Source organism: Mustelus asterias, chromosome 20 (genome assembly GCF_964213995.1).
Source record: "Mustelus asterias chromosome 20, sMusAst1.hap1.1, whole genome shotgun sequence".
In the NCBI taxonomy this organism is placed as follows: Eukaryota; Metazoa; Chordata; class Chondrichthyes; order Carcharhiniformes; family Triakidae; genus Mustelus; species Mustelus asterias.
Window position 1 is genome coordinate 4419988 of NC_135820.1, and position 10623 is coordinate 4430610.

General features: G+C 46.7%; 1 pseudogene; it reads right to left on the reverse strand.

Annotated features, from left to right (window-relative positions):
• Positions 1-9378: 9378 nt before the first annotated feature.
• LOC144508833 (U2 spliceosomal RNA) lies at positions 9379-9584 on the reverse strand (annotated as a pseudogene).
• Positions 9585-10623: the final 1039 nt, after the last annotated feature.

Consider the following 10623-nt stretch of genomic DNA (forward strand, 5'->3'; position numbering starts at 1 on the left):
CCTCCCTCACAGCATTGTGGGCTGCATCGATTCAAGAAGGCGGCTCACCACCACCTTCTCAAGGGCAACTAGGGAACGGCAATAAATGCTGGCCAGCCAGCGACGCCCATGTCCCACCAATGAATTTTTAAAAAAATATCTCCCTCTCCATCTTCCCCAAGGTCACTTTATGAAACGCAGCATCTGACAACCCGGGTAATAAAGCCATCGGTCAGAATGTCTGACCATAAAATACAGACAGAACTCTAAACATCACATTTGATGGGGTGGAGAACTCTCCTCACCTGGGATAGAGACCACCACGGGGAAATGGTAGAAAACGACCAGGATCTGTAGAATGATTGCTCCTTCCATGGTGGAACGAGGGGTGATCTCATTCACTGACTCTGACAGACACGACTGGAGTCTGGGCTCAGATCCTCAGTTGAAATCAGTACCTGACATATACAGGATGGTAAGCCCCGAGTGACACAGTCGCTGTGAGTTCCAGTGTATTGAACACACTCGTTAAGAATAAGTCCTTATCTCATTGTACATCTCCTCAGCCCCAACATACTCCTCATGGAAATGGAACAATGTGGGAGCAGCATTCCCCAAAAGGACATTCAGGAACAATGAGGTATTTTTGTTTTTCATTCTAATTCCTGCAGCATCGGTGCCGTTTCACTTCTGGCCAACAACTTAGTGCCAATTGTACTTCTCAAGTCAGTCACTTATTGTCAATGGAAGGATTATTACCTAGAATTTTATCCACCCTATAGAAATATGCCCTTTAAAATGCAGAGAGCAAATGCCCCACTAAATCACAGTGGCACAGTGGTTAGTGCCGCTGCCTCACAACGCCAGGGACCCGGGTTTGATTCCCGCCATGGGTCACTGTCTGTGCAGAGTTTGCACATTCTCACCATGTGTGCATGGGTTTCCTCCAGGTGCTCGGGTTTCCTCCGGGTGCTCAGGTTTCCTCCCACAGCCCGAAGATGTGCAGGTTAGGTGGATCAGAAACTAGCTCCCTACCTGACTGCCTGAATTGTCTTCTCAAGACCTCTTCCCTCCTTTTGCCTATGTCATTGATGCCAATGTGGACAATTACCTATGTCTGTTTACCCTCCTGTCTCAGGATGCCCTGTACCTGCTCGGAGACGTCCACGACCCTGGCACCAGTGAGGAAACACATCATCCGAGAGTCTCACTCGCGGCCACAGAAACGGCTGTGTGTGCCCCTGACCATCGAGTCTCCTGCTACTTGTTGCAAAGTTGAGTTTGTAAAGTGTGGTCCCTTGAAAAGCTGGTTTTGTGTTAGTGCTTGGAGTTTTAAAATGCAGGTGCAGACAGCGTACACAGACTGCAACATTTGTAGCAAAGACCAAGCATCAGGGTTGCCTTGGTAACAGGCTTTGCAGGCTTTTGAATTTTGAATTCAACCTATCAGTTTAAAGAAGCCACTCAGCCAGCAGGAACCTATCAAATTTGAATTTGGTGCTGTTGTCAACATCAGACCAATCATGTTGCATGAAAATTGACAGGTCATCACAGTGATAAAGAGGACATCAATGGCCTGCCTGCAGTTCAACTGAAGGGCTGCCACCTCTCAAAGCCCAGAGAGGGAAAGAGCAGCTCTCTCCAGCTTCAAATATCTCTGAAGAGACCTCTACATCTATCTCACGAAGGGTACCAAATCAGAAAGAGCTTACAGACAGCGGGACTGACAGAACAACTCCAAAAGTTGTCCAAAAGCCACAAAACCTGGTTGTATATTATTTCAGAGTGACTGACTTCTGTTTTTTTTTTGTTAATGAATGAACCTTGTATTTATTTGAACAGCATTCCAGTTGAATCTTCATTTAATCGGTATGTTACTTGTTTGGTTAAAGTTGCCTGCAGTTAAATGAAAATCTTGGGGGATTTGGTGTGGCTTCTCAATAGGGGAGCAACCTCTGCATCGTAACATACTATCACTCACTCACACTTAGCCCGGTCCTGCTCGACAGCAGAGCAGTTGTGGTGCCTCAGGCCTGGTTGCTGCTGATACTTTCCCCTATGAGGCTATCACCACCCCCCCCCCCCTCCACCGCCCCCCCCCCCCCCCCCCACATCAGTATCCAAAACGGTATACCTGTTTGAGAGAGGAATAGCCACAGGAGGCTCCTGCCTGACCTGCCTGCCTGCCCTGACGGTCACCCATCTACCTGTCTGGACCTGTGGGGTGTGACTACTTCCCTGAAGCTATGGTGTCTATCACACTCTCTGCCACCAGGATGCTCGACAGTGTGTCCAGCTGTTGCTCCACCGAACCATGCAGACTGTGAGGAGCTGCAGCTTGCCACACTTCCCAAACTCATAGTCATCATGGATGCGAAAAAGCTCCCTAATTTCCCACATCTGGCAGGAGGAGCATATCACTGCCCTAACTGCATCTCTACCCTTGTACACTGCAGATAGATATGAGAATAAGAGTCTTACCTTGCTTTTACTTCACTTGTCCTCCTGACAGTGCGTTTTTTAGGGGGTTGGAGGAAGAGAGAGGGAGGGAAACACTGTTGTTATGTCTCGAGCTTAACCACTCCTTGACACCAGTGCCTCTGCTACCGACACTACACTCGGGGTAACTGAGTCGACTTCTCCATAAATCATCCTTTGCTGCCTCTGCTGGATGGGTTTAAGGGGATAGGGCCTGGTTGGGGTTAAGGGGATAGGGCCTGGGTGGGGTTGTTATTGGTGCAGACTCGAAGAGCTGAATGGCCTCCTTCTGCACTGTCGGGATTCTATGATTCTAAATCCTCATTGGGCGCCACAGATTATAATATTCACCCCTTTAACCACTTTTTGATGTAATGTTTTAAGTTTGCTTTCTGCTTTGTCTCTTGTTTTGTGCAGTGCTCTCCTTTTTCGGGAGCTGCCTTTTTTAAGTTGTCCCTCAATTTATTTACAGAGTAGAATCCCTACCGTACAGAAGGAGACCATTCAGCCCATCAAGTCTGTACTGACCACAGTCCCACCCAGACCCTACTCCGGAAACCCCATATATTTACCCTTCTAATCCCTCTGACACTAAGGGACAATGTAAGAACATAAGAACATAAGAAATAGGAGCAGGAGTAGGCCATCTAGCCCCTCGAGCCTGCCCCGCCATTCAATAAGATCATGGCTGATCTGACGTGGATCAGTACCACTTACCCGCCTGATCCCCATAACCCTTAATTCCCTTACCGATCAGGAATCCATCCATCCGCGCTTTAAACATATTCAGCGAGGTAGCCTCCACCACCTCAGTGGGCAGAGAATTCCAGAGATTCACCACCCTCTGGGAGTAGAAGTTCCTCCTCAACTCTGTCTTAAACCGACCCCCCTTTATTTTGAGGCTGTGTCCTCTAGTTTTAACTTCCTTACTAAGTGGAAAGAATCTCTCCGCCTCCACCCTATCCAGCCCCCGCATTATCTTATAAGTCTCCATAAGATCCCCCCTCATCCTTCTAAACTCCAACGAGTACAAACCCAATCTCCTCAGCCTCTCCTCATAATCCAAACCCCTCATCTCCGGTATCAACCTGGTGAACCTTCTCTGCACTCCCTCCAATGCCAATATATCCTTCCTCATATAAGGGGACCAATACTGCACACAGTATTCCAGCTGCGGCCTCACCAATGCCCTGTACAGGTGCATCAAGACATCCCTGCTTTTATATTCTATCCCCTTCGCAATATAGGCCAACATCCCATTTGCCTTCTTGTAGCATTGCCAATCTGCCTAACCTGCACATCTTTGGTCTGTCGGAGGAAACCAGAGCACCCAGAGGAAACCCACGCAGACACGGGGAGAACATGCAGACTCCGCACAGTCACCCATGCTGGAATTGGACCCGGGTCCCTAGCACTGTGAGGCATCAGTGCTAACCACTGTGCCCACCGTGCCACCCAAAGAGGCCATTCGGCTCATTGAGTCGGCACCAACTCTCTGACAGAGCATCTTACCCAGAACTTATCCCCGTAACCCCACATGTTTTTCCCGCTAAACACCCTCACCTACACATCCCGGGACAATAAGGGGCAATTTAGCACGGCCAGTCAACCTAACCTGCACGTCTTTGGACTGTGGGAGGAAACCGGAGCACCCGGAGGAAACCCACGCAGACATGGGGAGAACATGCAGACTCCGTACAAACAGTCACACAAGCCGGGAATTGAACCTGGGTCCCTGGCGCTGTGAAGCAGCAATGCTGACCACTGGGCCACCGTGCCGCCCTAGATTACCGTACCTCATTTCGTTTATTTGAATTGCCAAAAATAATGGCATTAAGTCAAGTGGAAGATTGCTTGTTGCTGCCTTGCTGCTCCAAGCTCCCATTTGAGATAGAAGTGAGATTTGTCACTATGCAAACTCCAAAGCATCCTCCCCTCAATTTCAAAGCAGTATCTATCGCAGTGGCTGATCCTGGGCAAGACCAGAATATAAATTGATGTCCTGCACACAATAATATCCCTGAAGATGCAGTGTGGCTTTCACCATTGAGGTCAGTTTGAGGTCTGACCTTTCAAGAGTGGCCTGGGTAGATTTATGATGGTTGGGAGTGTCCAGGCGCATGAGGCCAAGATTGGTGAATAAGATTGAAGGGGGTGAATAGCCATACTCACAACCATACTGACTGAGAGGGTTAAGGAATTCAGTTTATTTATTTATTTATTCGTTTGTGGGTCATGGGCATAGCTGGCTGGCCAACATTTATTGCCCATCCCTAGTTGCCCAAGTGCAGTTGAGAGTCAACCACATTGCTGTGGCTCTTGAGTCACATGTAGGCCAGACCAGGTAAGGATGGAAGATTTCCTTCCCTGAAGGACATTAGTGAACTACATGGGTTTTTCCGACAATGGTTTCATACTCATCAATTGGTTCTTAATTCCAGATATTTTTATTGAATTCAAATTCCACCAGTTACATTGGTGGGATTCGAACCCAGGTCCCCAGAACATTAGCTGAGCTTCTGGATTAATTGTTTAGATAATATCATTAGGCCGTTGCCTCCCCTCACTGCAAATCATAGAGGAGAGGTGATAGCCGAGTGGTATTATTGCTGCACTCTTAATCAAGAAACTCAACTAATGTTCTGGGGACCCAGGTTCGAATCTCACCACGGCAGATGGTGGAATTTGAATTCAATAAAAAATATCTGGAATTTGGAATCTACTGATGACCATCTGTCGATTGTCGGAAAAACTCATCTGATTCACTTTAAGGAAGGAAATCTGCCGTCCTTACCTGGTTGGCCTACATGTGATTCTAGAGCCACTGCAATGTGGTTGATTCTCGGCTGCTCTTGATCAGTTGGGATAGGCAATAAGTGCTGGCCAGCCATGACTAATAATTGAATTTTTTAAAAGCTGCAAACTACCAGCAAGGAGCCAAGGACACAAATTGCAAGCTGTTAGTCCTCCGGCAGCATCACTGCATGTGATAAATTATGGAATCATAGAATCACTACAGTGCAGAAGGAGGACATGCGGCCCATCGAATCTGCACCGGCCAAAATCCCACCCAGACCCTATTCCCATAACCCCACGCATTTACCTTGCTAATCCCCCTGACACAAGGGGCAATTTTGCATGGCCAATCACTAATCCGCACATCTTCAGACTGTGGGAGGAAACCCATGCAGACACGGGGAGAACGTGCAAATGCTACACAGACAGTGATCTGAGGTCGGAATTGAACCTGGGTCCCTGGTGCTGTGAGGCAGCAGTGCTAACCACTGTGCCACCGTGCCACTCAAGGAGGCCATTTGTCCCATTGAGTCTGCACCAACTCTCTGACAGAGCTTCTTACCGGAACTTTTCCCCGTACCCCACATTTCACCTGCTGAAATCCTCACCTACACATCTTTAGAGACAAAGGGGCAAATTAGCATGGCCAATCCACTGAACCTGAACAACTTTGGCCTGTGAGAGGAAACCCAAGTAGACACGGGAAGAATGTGCAAATCTCATACAGTCACCCAAAACCGGAATTGAAATCAGATCCCTTGCGTTCTGAGGCAGCAGTACTAACCACCGTGCCACCGTGCTGTCAGAGATCAGAAAAACAATGTGGGATTGCTCTACCATTCGCTCTGTTGACCAAATGGTCCAAAGATAACCTTGGTCATAAAGGTTTGTTTGTCTATCGGATCTATCTAGTTTGGCAGAATTCATGAAGCACTGTGAACCATGTTCAGGGAGGAAAATTGGTATCCACAAGCCAGACACAGGTTGTTATGTTCAGAACAAATTGTAGCCAGTAGTAAATCAGACTAGATAGCATCGACGAGCCTTTACACTGGTTGGATGTTACAATCAAATAGATGTGCAATTGGAATTGGTCCATTGTACTCGTACCTTATGCATGATGTAAACCTAATCAATAGTTATGAATGGATCTAGATAACTTATGAGCAAATGCAAATCTCTGATTGGTATATGCGGATTCCTTGTAATTGAATCTGGAAGTATATCTATCTGTGTGACACTGAAACCCAGAAAGATATAACTGCTTGGTGAGGTAACTATTACTAGATTTATTGGCTTATAGTATTCAGAGCTCTCGGTTTGTGCAACCAGATGGTGTACTAGAGCACTTGCTATAGTTTATAATAAAGACTGATTTTCAAAATTCCAAAATTTGTCGTCTGGTTGCTTGAAGGGGACAAAGTCCGAAAGCAACAGGACAGATAATTTTGTTCCCAACAAGAATTGAGGGGCAAATTAGCCTCAGAACAGATTCAATGGGCTGAATGGCCTTCTTGCTCCTTCTCTAATCCATTCTCAACCTTAAGAACAAGGCAAATATAAGAACCAAAAAATGCACAGCCAATGATGACTGGAAACTGGGTAACAGCAAAGAGATTTTTGCAATCCGTGCTTATGTATGAGTGACAGATATTAACTTTGATCAGAGAAATTGCAGGAAATACTCGGATGGTCTGATGGAGAACAAAAACATGTTACCTTTCATCAATTCTTAACTCTTTTTGGGTCCGGTCGCCAGAGAGCTTAACGGGTATGGTGTAGGCATAGTTACTTTAGCAAGGCGTCTGGAAAAATAGTGGCAGCAGGAAAGTCAGCAAGTCGCTCGCACTGCTGTCTCACAGCGTGAGAGACCCGGCTTTGATTTCCAGCTTGACTCACTGCCTGTGCGGAGTTTGCACCTTCTCCCTGTGTCTGGGTGGGTTTCCTCTGGGTGCTCCCATTTCCTCCCACACTCCAAAGGGCGTGCTGGTTAGGTGCATTGGCCATGCTAAATTCTCCCTCAGTGTACCCAAACAGACGCCGGAGTGTGACAACTCAGGAATGTTCACAGTAATTTCATTGCAGTGTTAATGTAAACCTACTTGTGACACGAATAATTCAACAAAATTACAAGAAGTAGAACTTAGAAAAGTTACAACCATTCAATAGTTGCACTCATCCATCGAGAGGAAGGGGTTTTAATTTGTTTCCGTCTGCAGAAGCATTGGTCTAACCCCTCAGTTTTAGTGTAATCAATGTTCTATTAATAACCTCACAGAAAACGCGAGACAGGATGAACTCAGAGGGTTAATATATTTGTCGTACACACAACTCATGGGAGGAGGTTGGTAATGCAGCCCTCCGTGCACTAATACAGTGAAAGAGGGATAGAGAAAGAAAGATTTACTGGTCAAAGACCACAGAGAAAATAATGATTGTGATGTGGGAGGCCAATGGTGTATTCCTTCATAGAGTCCGGCAGAATGATGCTGGATAATACACACTTCCATCGAGTTGACTGACACAATGGTGTAGATGCATGGAAATGAATCAGTCTTCAGGGCAATGATCCAAAATCTAACAAAACAATGGAGAAGGGGCCGGGTATTCAGCAAGGCACATCCCCTATTTGGTTCTGCTGAATATATGGGATAAGGGCAGACTGAGGATCCTCAGTATCAGAAGGCAATAATACTGGATCCACTAGCTAGAGCTTCAAGTCACCTGAATCCAACCTCTCCAATCTGAGTCTGATAAAGGGAAGTAGCCTTCTATCAGGGTCCTTGAGATTGTTAAGATTCCAACCATTCAGTCTTCAAGGGAGGTTGTGACGTCCTTTGTCCGAACAGACAAAAATGTTCCGGTTGCCCAGGGCCTGGCATTTTCAATATAGATGGCCGTTGCATAGCTCCTTTTGAATTTGGTCTCTGCCTAATGCATGCGGTTATGGGGATAGGGCCTGGGTGGGATTGTGGTTGGTGCAGAGTCGAAGGGCCGAATGGCCTCCTCTGCGCTGTAGGATGGTATGATTCCAGCTCTTGTGAAACTGTAATTAATGCAACTGCAACTCATATTGTTCCAGGGTCAAAGACAGACATATATTTAGCCATTTTTAACAGGGTCTTTGTCAATGTTTGAACATTTTAGAAATTATCCATCGGGATTTCAATATATTTATAGATTTAAAGAATATATTTATTCTAACAGGCTGGAGTTCCATTTACTGATAGACTGTTGGCAATAAATTCTCTGATGTAAAGTTTCTGCCAGTTTGAAGAAACGATATTTGCTGAAATTTGGAAACCAATGATCTCTATTCTCTTCAGGGATCTGATCAACATTGTTCTACTCGCAGTGCCGGCTCTCGCCAGCAGACGGCGACAATGTGACAGAGGGTTTGCTCTCCCAGTTGCTGCATCTCTGCCCTCTGTGGGCAGCAAGTTGACACTGCACATGGTCTTGTGGAAAAGCCTTGTGTTCATGGAGAGTCAACTCAAAACTGTTGAGGTTTCTGTGGAATTTGTCAAGGATTGAGCATAAAAAGGAGCTGAAATCCACAGCTGGGCCACAGACATCTGTGCGGGTGGCTCTTAAAGCCTCCTGGGCCCTTTCCGGGATTCAGGATATAGATAGACAACAGTGAACCCATCTCTCACAATCCCTGTTCTAATCTTGCTGGAGTCGAACTCCACTGTCAGTCTTCTAACCTGTTATCCAACACATCCATAAACCATGAGTGACTCTCCTCATTAAACTGAGTGACAACAGCCATCCCCGTTAATATTCCTCATCATTTACACTTCTTTTCATTCATTCGTGGGACATGGGCGTCGCTGGCTGGCCAGCATTTATTGTCCATCCCTAGTTGCCCTTGAGAAGGTGGAGGTGAGCTGCCTTCTTGAAACGCTGCAGTCCACATAGTGTAGGTACACCCATAGTGCTGTTAGGGAGGTAATTCCAGGATTTGACCCAGCGACTGTGAAGGAATTTTTTTTAAATACTTTTCCAATTCAATCAAATCAAATCCAATTCAGAGTCTCAACAAGTTGAGACATTTCAGATCCAGGCTGACAAGACAGGGCGAGCGACCAAACCACCCTGTCCTGGGCCTGATCTACATGAGCCAAGCTGATTGGAGAAGGGGGAGGTTCCTCCTCCAAGACCCGAGCTCATCTGCATCCTAGCCAAAAGGCCGAGATGCCGCTTTAAAAAATTGCTTCATATGAAACATATGAAGCTTCAGTGTAACCTAATGACCTCAACCAAGTGCGGCCGACCATGGGCTGCCGACCATACTACACTTGATCTTAGCCAAAAGGCCGAGAAGCAAAGTGCCAGGAATGGTTGTATATCCCAAGTCGGCATGGTGAATGACACGGAGGGGAACCTCCAGGTGGTGGTGTTCCTATGTATCTGCTGCTCTTGTCCTTCTAGATGGTAGTGGTCAGGGGTTTGGAAGGTGCTGTCTAAGGATCTTTGGTGAGCTCTTGCACTGCATCTTAAAAGTTTAAAGTTTTAAAGTTTTTTTTAGTCAAAAGTAGGTTTCCATTAACACTGTAATGAAGTTACTGTGAAAATCCCTGAGTCTTCACATTCCGGCGCCTGTTTGGGTACAATGAGTGAGAATTTAACATGGCCAATGCACCTAACCAGCACGTCCTTCGACCTGTGGGAGGAAATCGGAGCACCCGGAGGAAACCAACGTAGACATGGGGAGAACGTGCAGACTCCGCACAGACAGTAACCCAAGCCGGGAATTGAACCCGGGTCTCTGGCACTGTGAGGCAGCAGTGCTGACCACTGTGCTGCCGTGTCACCCATCTTGTAGATGGTACACACTGCTGCTACTGAGCATTGGTGGGGAAGGGAGTGATTTTTTTTTTGTGGATGGGGTGCCAATCAAGTGAGGCTGCTTTGTCCTGGACGATGTCAAGCTTCTTGAGTGTTGTTGGAGCTGCACCCATCCAGGCAAGTGGGGAGTATTCCATCGCACTCCTGACTTGTATCTTGTAGACGGAGGACAGGATGTGGGGAGTCAGGAGGTGAGTTACTCGCTACAGTATTCCTAGCGTCTGACCTGCTCTGGTAGCCACTGTGTTTATGTGATGAGTCCAGTTGAGTTTCTGTTCAATAGTAAACCCAAAGAAAATTGACAGTGGGGGATTCAGTGATGGTAACACCATTGAATGTCAAGGGGCGGTGGTTAGAGCGCCTCTTATTGGTGATGGTCATTGCCTGGCATTGGTGTGGCACGAATGTTACTCGCCACTTGTCAGCCAAAGCCTGGAGCTATGGAGCCAATTTAAATTGTTTATTCTTTACATAATGGATTCCTGGTATCTCCCTCTCACTTTATGCAGACAGGGATAT